The following is a 10740-nucleotide window of genomic DNA, read 5'->3' as shown; positions in this document are numbered from 1 at the left end:
AAGTGCATATTCAATGCAGAATTATAATTTATCCAACTCAAACTAATCAGGGTAAAGTTCACTCACATTTCAACACATTTAAAAGCAATATCCTTTGTAAATCTGAATCACACTTAACTGAGGGGTGAACGCATTTGTTCAAGTATAATCAAGCTTAAACTCTATATACAACTGTCTGTAGACGTGATTTCTGTCCTAGTAAGAAATAAAAAATTATATCCATTTCCTCTAAATGACCAGCTCACCAGTTGTGATTGTGCTCAGTTATGCCTGAGGATTGGAAATGTGCGCACCACTCAAAAACTGTTTTCTGTCCATGATTGTAAATTGCATAATCATAAAATCTGACATCCATTTTTACCAAAATATAAATCAAATTAGAAAACATTTCCATATTAGCTGCTAAAATAACACTGACGTTAAGAATACTTCTCATCAGGGATTCAAGATTCAAGGTTTGTATTTGTCACATACATGGTTATATGGAGAGCATATGACCAGCAGTGAAATGTAAGTCAGGTCCACTCCATGGACAGTGCAATTATTAAAGAACACAAACACAAGAAAATTATACAAAAAAATATGATATGGAAAAAGTAAGATACAAAAATAAGAATAAAATAAGGTTATAGAAAAAAAAATGCGCGGGACAGTATACTGTAGACTTAATAAACTTAATAAAGACAAAGTAATGCAATGAAATCTCATCTCTAATAGGTAACCTCTAGTTCAGCATGCTTCTGCAACGCTTTTAATTGTGTATATAGTAGATCTATAACATCAGAGAACATATAGAGTATAATTAGCAATAATATAGTCTCAGTGAAGTGCAAAGATTCAGAAGGGTTTCTGCAGGTTTTGTAAAGGTAAATTTAAGGCTATTGTAAGACGACTAGTAGTAAAGAAATATAAGAAATATATTGAAGGAATGCAATTCATCACTATGTTCTCTAAATGTCCAGGATGCTTACAATGAGTTGTATTAGTAACGAGTAGTGTTAACTTAAAAATCAAGTGCTGTGAGAACATTAAAAAGAGAGATATTATAACTATACACTCTTAAAAATAAAGGTTCCAAAAGGAACCAACGTGGAACAATTTTTGAAGAATATTTTAATAATCTAAGGAACCTTTTTCCACAATAAAGATTTTTTTGTGAAATGAAAAGGTTTCAGGCACATAAAAGGATCTTCATGGAACCACAGAAGGCAATTAAAAGTGCATGAATGTAAAAGGATTCCTCCATGGAAACATGCATACTGCCAAGCAAAGAGCCCATTATTTGTTAAGAGTGTATGGTATGTCAAGATGATCCTTTTGTCCAATTATTAAATCTGAATAATTTCTAAATGTTTTCAGTAAGACTGCAGAAGCAAAATGTTTGAGCATGTTACAGTTGGAAATATAGATGTGTTTTATCCTGACTCGTAGAAATGAGTCAAACACAAATGATTCAAACCTACATAATGAAACCAGATTAAATATTTTGAATATGAATATAGAATGTTTCCTGCACTATAGAAGTTGGGTCTTATTGGCAACTCATTTCTCATGAATAAATGTCAGTGTCTGAGATTTCCAATAAGCAATTTTCTGCAAGCCTTACACAATCCAAACCTGCTAAAATATATTCAAATGAGACCTGAGAATAAAGGATCGCATGAGAAGCGCTAGAAAGGAGATCACCGGAAAGGCCCAGATCTGGGGAGACACCCCCGCAGAATCAGCACCTGAAACTGCTGAGACAAGCCGTTCCTTTCAGAGGTGTTCCTCTGATTGTGGGGCCAAAACCTCCATCACAGCCGCTGATCCTATTTACAGTGGTAAGCCCCGTGATCAGATACCTGTCTTCCATACGACGCCTGATTCATCAAGGTGTTGGCAAGGATTAGCAGTAAAGCACTACAAAGCCGGCGTAACTGCAGACGGTCAAAAGGGAAACATTCGCACCAGGTGTAGCGCTGGGGAGCAGTTCTCCAGTAACAATGCATTCAGGCTGATTTTGAAATAAATCTATCTTGATTTGGAATTCTCAAAATCTCTCTTGTGTTATTTTGTAGATGTAAGATCCACTGCAAATCTGCTTCAGGTGTTTGTTTGTAGAATCCGTGGAGTTTCAGGCATTTGGACTCTCTCATAAAAGTTCATTGCTTAGTAAAAATTAAAAAGTATTAAGTCTTACATGTGTGTCTTAAGATGTGCTTTTCTTCTTCACATGCACTACATGGTCACTCTAATCAAGCCCTTGGCTTTAAACCAGTCTTTAAACTCCTCAGTAATTCAAAGGCAAGTTATTTCTTTGTGAATTTTGTTGACTTCTCTTGGATTTGTTCTTTTGTTCTTCTAGAATCAGTGTTTCTGCTTGTTCGACAAACTATTCCATAAACATCAAATGTCATTTTAGACGTCAAACGGTGAGATGTTACGAATGAAAAGTGGCCACACTGGTTAGTGTGACTCAGTTTACTTTAAAGTGCTCTAGTTTACATTTGAGAAGGCTGGCTCAGGCGTGGATAGGTTGGTAGACGCACAGAAAATTACTTGGATCCAACGTCAGCATGGTGGTGAAGCATCTTGCTCATCTTTGCATCCAACTCATTTGCTTTTTGCCATTTCCTCACAAGAAATGCCGGCAGGACGCCAGTGAGACTGTTAGGAAGCTGGTGAGAGGCGAAATTGACAATGGGTCCGTATGTCTCACTGGGTCGCAGATGGAGTGCAACACGAGCGGAACTCAACGCCTGAGTCAGTCATGGTCCTGAGGTTCGTTCCTCAGATTGGAGGGCCTGGTACTCGACCTGGTTTTGATACGTCACCGACCCTACAAGAATTAAATCAGAAACCAAAAATTGTAAGATGAACTATACAAATATCTAAATACAAAAAAAACTATATATAAACTATAAAACAACAAATAAATAAAAAAACAGACCAATAATGTTCACCACCAAAATTTGGTCATTATTTATTATCCTTATATGTTGCCGCCTTTTTTAACTGTATTTATGTAATTTTGATGGAGCGTTTGAACTAATGACAACAGTTTTGGCATAAGAGTGGCATAGAACACTTCTTTTAAATATTAACAGAATATTACTGCAAAAATTAAAAATATTGATGTATAAAAAAGTATCCACATATTGTGCTTTAGAGGTACTGAATTAGAAGAACCAAATATGAAAATTACTCTTTACTTAAATTTCCCACAATTTGTTTATTGTATTTTAACTAAATATGGTTCCATAGAGAGAAAAACAGCCTCCATGTTTTGTGTTATGTTTAGCATTATTATACATACTATTACAGTGTTTCTTAATGTTTTGTATCATCTTTTTTTTTTGTATATCATATGCGTTATTATATGTAGTCATATTATAATTTTGTCTATATTAATTAGTTTCTTCCTTAAATATTACTATTTTAGTGTTTGAACCTGATTGATTTCAGTTTTATTTTTTATTATCCAAGCTCAGTACTTAAACTTTTTAAGGGCATATTTTCTAATTTTTCATTTCCATTCCTCAGTCTAACGGTTCTCTTCATCTAATACTTATACATTTAATTTCATTTTAGCGTTTTCAATTAACAAAATGTTTATTTTTAGTTAATAAGAATAGCCTTGATTTGGAATCACATGAGGGTGAGATCATTTTAATTTTTAGGTGAACTATAATTTTAAAATCATGTTGGCAGACTAACTAACTTCCAAAGAAAAACAAAATCACTTAATCTAATCCAAGCCTCTGTGTTTTTGGTGTTGTTCTCCCATGTGGACTGTATGGTGGGATCCTCTGTGAATCTAGTATAAGCTTCATGAACCACCTGAAAAACATCATCACACACATGTGAATCAGCATACTGTGCTGTGGGGGGTCTCATAATAAAATAAAAATCATAGCAAGGGCTTTTTCACACTAAAGCTTGTGTGTTTGAGTCCATGTGACGAGTTTGTTTTAACTCCCTTAACTGTCACGTCCCAACCTGTGGACCGCTTGGCGCTCTTTTTTTTGTTGTCCTTTTTTCTCTATAAAATCTTTTAGTAATCATCATAAATTTATATTCATTTGAAAGCTTATAAGCCCAAGAATCGTGCATGAATCTAAAAATTGGAAAATGTATAATTACAAAATGCATTACGGTCTTTTTAGAATCAAAACTTTTTATAATCTTGCAAAAATCATATCATTGGAACGGTCGAGTCTAAGTGAGGATTCCATATTTAGTGGGTATTTTGTGATAGGAAGTAATCATCGAACAAGACATCTAGACATTTTGGACGAAAAAGCTTTTGAAAAACTTCATGGAGTTTGGATTGCAACCCGGGGTGGCTGTTTGTGGGGAATAAACCGCCCTAAAATAAAATCTCACAGGACAACTCAGTTTTTTCATATCACTTCAAATTGATGGGAAACATAATTGGGATTTTTTTATAGCAAATTTTAAGAGTAAAAATCCTGTTTGTGAAACATTTATTTTTTATATAAAAAGAAATTAGCCCATGGATGTATTTTCTGGTTCTTCACAGTAAAGTTAAACTTTATAACTTTTTAACATATACTTTAAGCCTTTTGAAATTCCACTTTTCCACATATCTGCTGGTTTTTCTAGGGTCGTATTCCAGGGGAAGAAGAGTGTTTCATAATTACAACTATTTAAGTGGGTATTGGATAGTGCAGGGGGGGGTGGGAAACTAAAATTTCACGCCTAGTACAGGGGAACAGTTAAGGGATTAATCTTTGTATATAAATGAATGTTTCACACTATACCTCCAAACCCGCTGACATGTTCTTTTACCATGTTTTGTAGTATCAGTGTCAGTGTGGGGGATTAGACAAATGCAGGTACTTGAACCTGTTTACAAAAAAAAAAATATTTACAGCAGCTCACATTCCTCCACGGCCATAATATTATATATTTGAAGACTATTATGTGTCCCATGACTGAACTGCGAAGGCTTGTGATTGTTGTCTGTAATTGGGGGGGCTAAAACATCTGGAGGATACACCTCTAACACCAACTCCGCTAACTAAATTATGATGTGAAACAGATTTTAGAACGGACGATAATGTATCTTCCTAAAGTGCAGTTTGATATGATTTTCCTAACTTAAAGTACTAAAAGTGCGTGTAAGTAACTGTGTATTTTGATGCTTTTGTGACAAATCAAAATGATTCCAGCATAAAAAATCAAAGACTGACTATAGATAGCACACGTATGTCGCAAGATGTCTGTATACAGCGATTTCAGTCTTGAAGCATCTTGCTTGTTTAAAATCGTCAATCTAGCATAAAAATCTTCACAGAACAGATACGTCTTGCAGAGTGTAATGCGATGAAGAACATCAAATAGACGCTGCCTTCGTGAATGTACTGTCTGATCCTTCACATGTGCACTCATCTCACGTACACAACTGTACATAACCCTTTGTGACTCTTTATAAGTGCATTTGAAGTGACAAGGTGACTTTACAGATCAACTATGGTAACAATCATGAATTCCATTGTTTCATTGGTCAACGATTAATTTCTAGAGTCGTGGCGGACTTAAGATTTATTTCTGTTTATAGCAAACTACCTTTGACTTATATGTAATTTTGTGCATAGTGTGCAGTTGTCTGGCGGTGGTACAGTAGAGATAGAGGCAGCATGAAATTTGTATCAGGTCAGGTAAACTGGGAAATGTTATGACGAAACTGTGAGTTTTCACATGTTCAGCAATTGTCCACTTAATTGATAAGCCTGAGAGATTAAGTTTTGAATTAAACCTGAATGCACTGAAAGCCAAATATTTTTAACAGATGTGATAACGACTACGGCTCACTGAGTCAAGCGCGGACATAAACACTTATGTTACATCTGTGGCTTCATTCCGCCGCAAGGAAAATTCCGATAAAACGCTGCCTTTTGGTTCAAGTTTTTCCCCAGTGAGAGCTTTGCAGACCACCCACATAAGCAAAGTTAGGACCCCATTTTCCCAATGACCGACAACGTGGAATAACTGTTTGAATGAACAAACATGGGAATCTTGAGCTTATGGTATACTCATGATATATCTAATTAAAGTAGATACAAAAGGGATGTATTGGTTATACTCTAATGGTAATGTTTTCCACTCCTTACACATACACGTAGCACAAACAGAAGTTGCTCTCTTCCCAAGTGGTTTATTATCTTTTTGCAACATGAGGCTGCTTAATTGCACACCACCCTGTTATCCTAACTAGCTGAATTACTCGTAAGAGCGTGTCTGCTAAATGACAATTCAACACTGATGCTGAATAGAGACATAAAAAAAAGTTGACGCTGTCTATGTGTGGAACAGATGGGATTTTCAGAAGGAGCGTGGCCCCCGGAGAGGGGATGCAAAAAAGGGTGTTTGGTAGTCAGGGGGTCTGCTGCGTCCGTGATTTCATTCTCTGGTACTTTTTAAACATCAAAATATTTCCTGACTCTCACACCCCGCTCAGAGCGGAGGCAAAACAAAATTGGGGTACAATTGACAACTACGACATGTTCTCAATGACTGAATATTTAAGAAAAACTCTGTATAGTGGCGTGAAAGAGCAGTATCTGGCTAAACAGAGCTCTTAGGGAATGGACCGCTGCATAGCACTCAGTTTTTGTTTATATTGTGTTCATTAAAAAAAGTAATTGCAGAAAGAACCGGAACTCATTGACCCTAAGTGAACACGCTATGTTAGAAGATCTGGACCCTTTGTTTCTTACATCTTTCCAACCACACAATACACATTCACCACAGCAGCATACAAACGGCACAGATAGACACCAGGAAATATTATTCACGGCTCCATATATATTTGCTGGGTGGTTTAACACGGCAGAAGGGCCTTTAAAGATGCCCAGTGTGTATGTACCTGTTATACCTATTGTCCTATTAAGAGTTCAAAACTAGCAGATCACGTGCAATACACCTAGAAGCTATCTCATCTCAGGAGGTAACTGAGAGGAAACTGAAGGGAATAACGGAGCAGAATACACATGTCACTAAGAGTGACCGGAAAGACTTTGTCTCCCCGTTGTGCTATTAGGCAGACACCAAATAGCAGATTCATGAAGTTTAGCACGATGGGTAAAAAGTACGACACCATAATTGTCAAGCTCTAATCACACCCGCAGGTGACGCCGTTGACGATCCTTTAGGAGGGAGACATGCAACGCAGCATGGAAAGTGTATATGAGCAACCATCAATACAAAACCCTCTTTTTTGCCAAACAAATGTGGTTAGTGTGAAACTCAAGGAATACAATCATTCAACCTAAAATAACACGTCTATAGTAGGAGCAGATTATAACTTGAATAGACAGATACTGTGAAAATAGGTAACCGTATACAAAGAAACCACAACAGTGGACAACGCGATGATTTGCAAGTACATCAAAAAAAGGGAATATTTTCGTAAAGTACTGCAGCATTATGCTTTTAACACGTTTTCTCTCCATAGTGTAAAAAGGGGGTAATAACGGATTTCAAGATTCAGGAATAGTTTTTTACTTTAAAAACAAATAAATTATGATAAATAAATGTATAAGTGATTTTTTTTTGGGACATAAAAAGCACTACAGATATAAGAGAATAGCTTTATTTAAATTAGAATATTTTTAGAGCGCTGTTAGGGGTAGTTATCTAGGGGTCAAAGTTCTAAAGTATCTTTTAAGCAGACATAAAACAGAAAAAATAATATACAAACTGAACAACACTTTCCCACAAGAAAATGGCAAAGAAGTTTCTCGTTTTATTTAATTGCTAATTTTGACTTTGTTTTTCTGAGGACAAATAAATATCTTACTGAGACCAGCCTGGCTTACGGAAGCCGCACAGTTACAACCCATTCGGTGTATAAATCTTGTCAAAATTATTTCTCATCAATACCGACTTGGATGAGATATGTGAAAGACTGAGATAACGCTGCTCGCTAAGATTTAAGAGAGCTGTATTCGCAAATTTTTATCGCGCGTTGCTATCCTAGGCTCTAAAAAAGTTTTCATGTCTGATAGTTCACATCATTAATTTTGTTTTCAAATAGGAATAAGGAATAAACTAGATTGTATTGTACAAGTGCAATGTAAACCGCGTAATTAGGCGAATGAATGAAGGACATCTTTCTTTAAAAAAAATTATTAATGTGCACTAGATGGACTCACCATCACTTTTGAACATTACAGGTACAAGAGTACGAGGCCAGAAAAAACCGAAGGGGGGCATAAGACGGGGAATCCGACTGGCATTGTACGGAAATAATCATGTTAGTACACCAAGCCATTGATGTTCCCAATTGATAATTACAATTCCAAGTGGTCAAAGATCATGGAAGCCTGAATAGATCAAGTGAAAAAAGAAATTAAAATGAGAGTTCCCAACAGGAGAACCGCTAAGATCCCCCCACAAAACCCCCACTAAGGTACTCCGGGAAGCAAGTCACATGATTCCTAAGAACGATATCATAGAAAACATTTAACAGAAGATGATAAAGGGTAGATCATTTAATATTATTTTCGTTATGGATTATTTTTCGACATGGGAGGGAGAATTTGTATATAACACTATATTAAATGTTCACTTGTACATGGTAAATAATAAAACATCACCGCATATAGTATATAATAACACCTAAATGAAGGCTAACTTAAAACTTAGAACTGCATATTCCACTAGATGTCTTAGTATAAGGGCCTTGTAGATATCTATAGATGGTGAGTAGAATACTATTTTTATTGTAGTTAATATATCAAAATAGAAATTTATTATTCTACAACCTTTTATTAATAGTATAAGTATTATTAATGTTATAATATAATAAATGTATTTTGTTATTATTATTATTATTATTATTATTGGTAATAATAAGCATTTATTATGTATTATTGTCAATACTGATATCCCCATCATTGTGCCAGTACCCGAAATCTGTATGTTCAGCTTTGTTTTAGGGCTGATTTTAGATTTATCCTGCCAAAATGTCACATTAAATTGTGCTTTTCACTTTATATGGTCAGATGGTCCTTTTTCTAAGTAAACTGTTCTTGGCAATAAGCTGCAATGTGGACCAAAATCAATACTGATAGATTAAAGTCTGACAATGTGAGTCTACTTAGCCGCTTGTCCTATTTTTGATCTTTTATTTTCTGTCTTTTACACTATTTCAAGACTTTGGCACATTAGTCATCTAGGCCTGCTGAAACAGTCTCCTCATATAATGCACTCACAAACACTGATTTTTTTCACCTTTCAATGTTGAGGCAGGCCCTCATTCTAACCTTTTCGTCACTGTCCACGATGGCGTAGCTGCCCACGTCAGCTCCGGTAACCAGATGGAGGTTGACCCTCTTCTCGCACACAGTGAGGCGGTGCTCTTGCATGGGGATGCCGGTCTGGTTGAGAACCAGCACAGGCGGCTCTTCTGTGGTCTGGTAAAATGCAGTTTGAGCTTCAGGCCTGAACTCAAGGGAGTACAGACCAATCGAAGGGTTGATTGGAATATGATACGTGTCTTCATATTTCACCACACTCTCTAGTGCACAGTCTAGAAGAAGAAAAACAGATTTTGAAATGCATTGACACACTTATGAGGATGCTGACTTTTTTTCAGCTACACACTTGGAAACAGAATTATGAATAATTCTGTGTAATGTTTTAATTGTGATTCAGTGTCTAAATACAAAAATATCAATAATAATGGTCTCATCTTCTCTCAGCTGTGAATGTTATATCTATAATCATTTTCAGAATTCATTCTAATATGCTGATTTGTTGCTCAGCCGCCTGTTACAGTAGCTAAATTTCACAAACAAGCTTTATTGGCTTTCCCCCAAATAAGTTATGTATCTTTTCTTAAACACAAAAAATCTCTCTTCGTTAAAAGTAAGTAGGCTATAAAAATAACATTAGTTAAACAACTTTTAAATTCATGTGAATATAATTATTATTTAGCATTTATTTTGTCCATCACATTATTTCTTGCTAACGCATACCCTCTCAAGTAGATCTGACCACCGCCTGAACGAAACTGAATGGCAACCTCATCTATGGCAGCTCAGTATGCCTATCCGGGCCTATTATGTACTTCCTCAGGTGTGGGCACATTATCGCTTATGCTATAAGTTACGAAGCGAGCTCTAACATAAGCCACTATCGACATTAGTTCACCACAGAAGGAGAAAGTCTATTAAAATATGTAGCAAAGCAACATGAAAGCCTATACAATACAAAGTATGTATTCAAACTCCATACATTGTGTTCAGCGTGTTTAAATTATTATGACAGCTGGGATTTAAATTGCAGGATTGTGTACAGGTTTTTAAATAGTTAAACTTACTGCACGACAAGCTGAAAAGACACACGGAGCAACAGTCTTTAAAATCATTACATTCATTATCACACTTGTAATTTAAGTAGCTTCGAAGTCAGTTTAACCATATTTCTCCACTCTGCTCCCTTCTCCAAGAGGGAAAGGACATCTAGTTCAGCATTATTTATTTCTGTTCCACCTCGGGCTTCATTAAAGCGCCTCCTATTTCTAAGCTACTTCCACCGCTTCTGTAGTTCATTTCCATCGTTAAGGTCTTTTCGCACTTCTGATATTTTCTGATGTATAAGGAGTTAGATGACGTCTTAAAATTTATGTGTATGATTGGGAAATCCCATATCCACGGAAGCTATAACTAAAGATTTAAAACACAGCTGCAAAATAATGGTTCTGATTCTACAGTTTTCTATTGTCGG

Source organism: Cyprinus carpio, chromosome A19, assembly GCF_018340385.1.
Source record: "Cyprinus carpio isolate SPL01 chromosome A19, ASM1834038v1, whole genome shotgun sequence".
Lineage (NCBI taxonomy): Eukaryota > Metazoa > Chordata > Actinopteri > Cypriniformes > Cyprinidae > Cyprinus > Cyprinus carpio.
The sequence above is the reverse complement of the archived record's forward strand: the minus strand, read 5'-3'. Positions refer to the sequence as shown.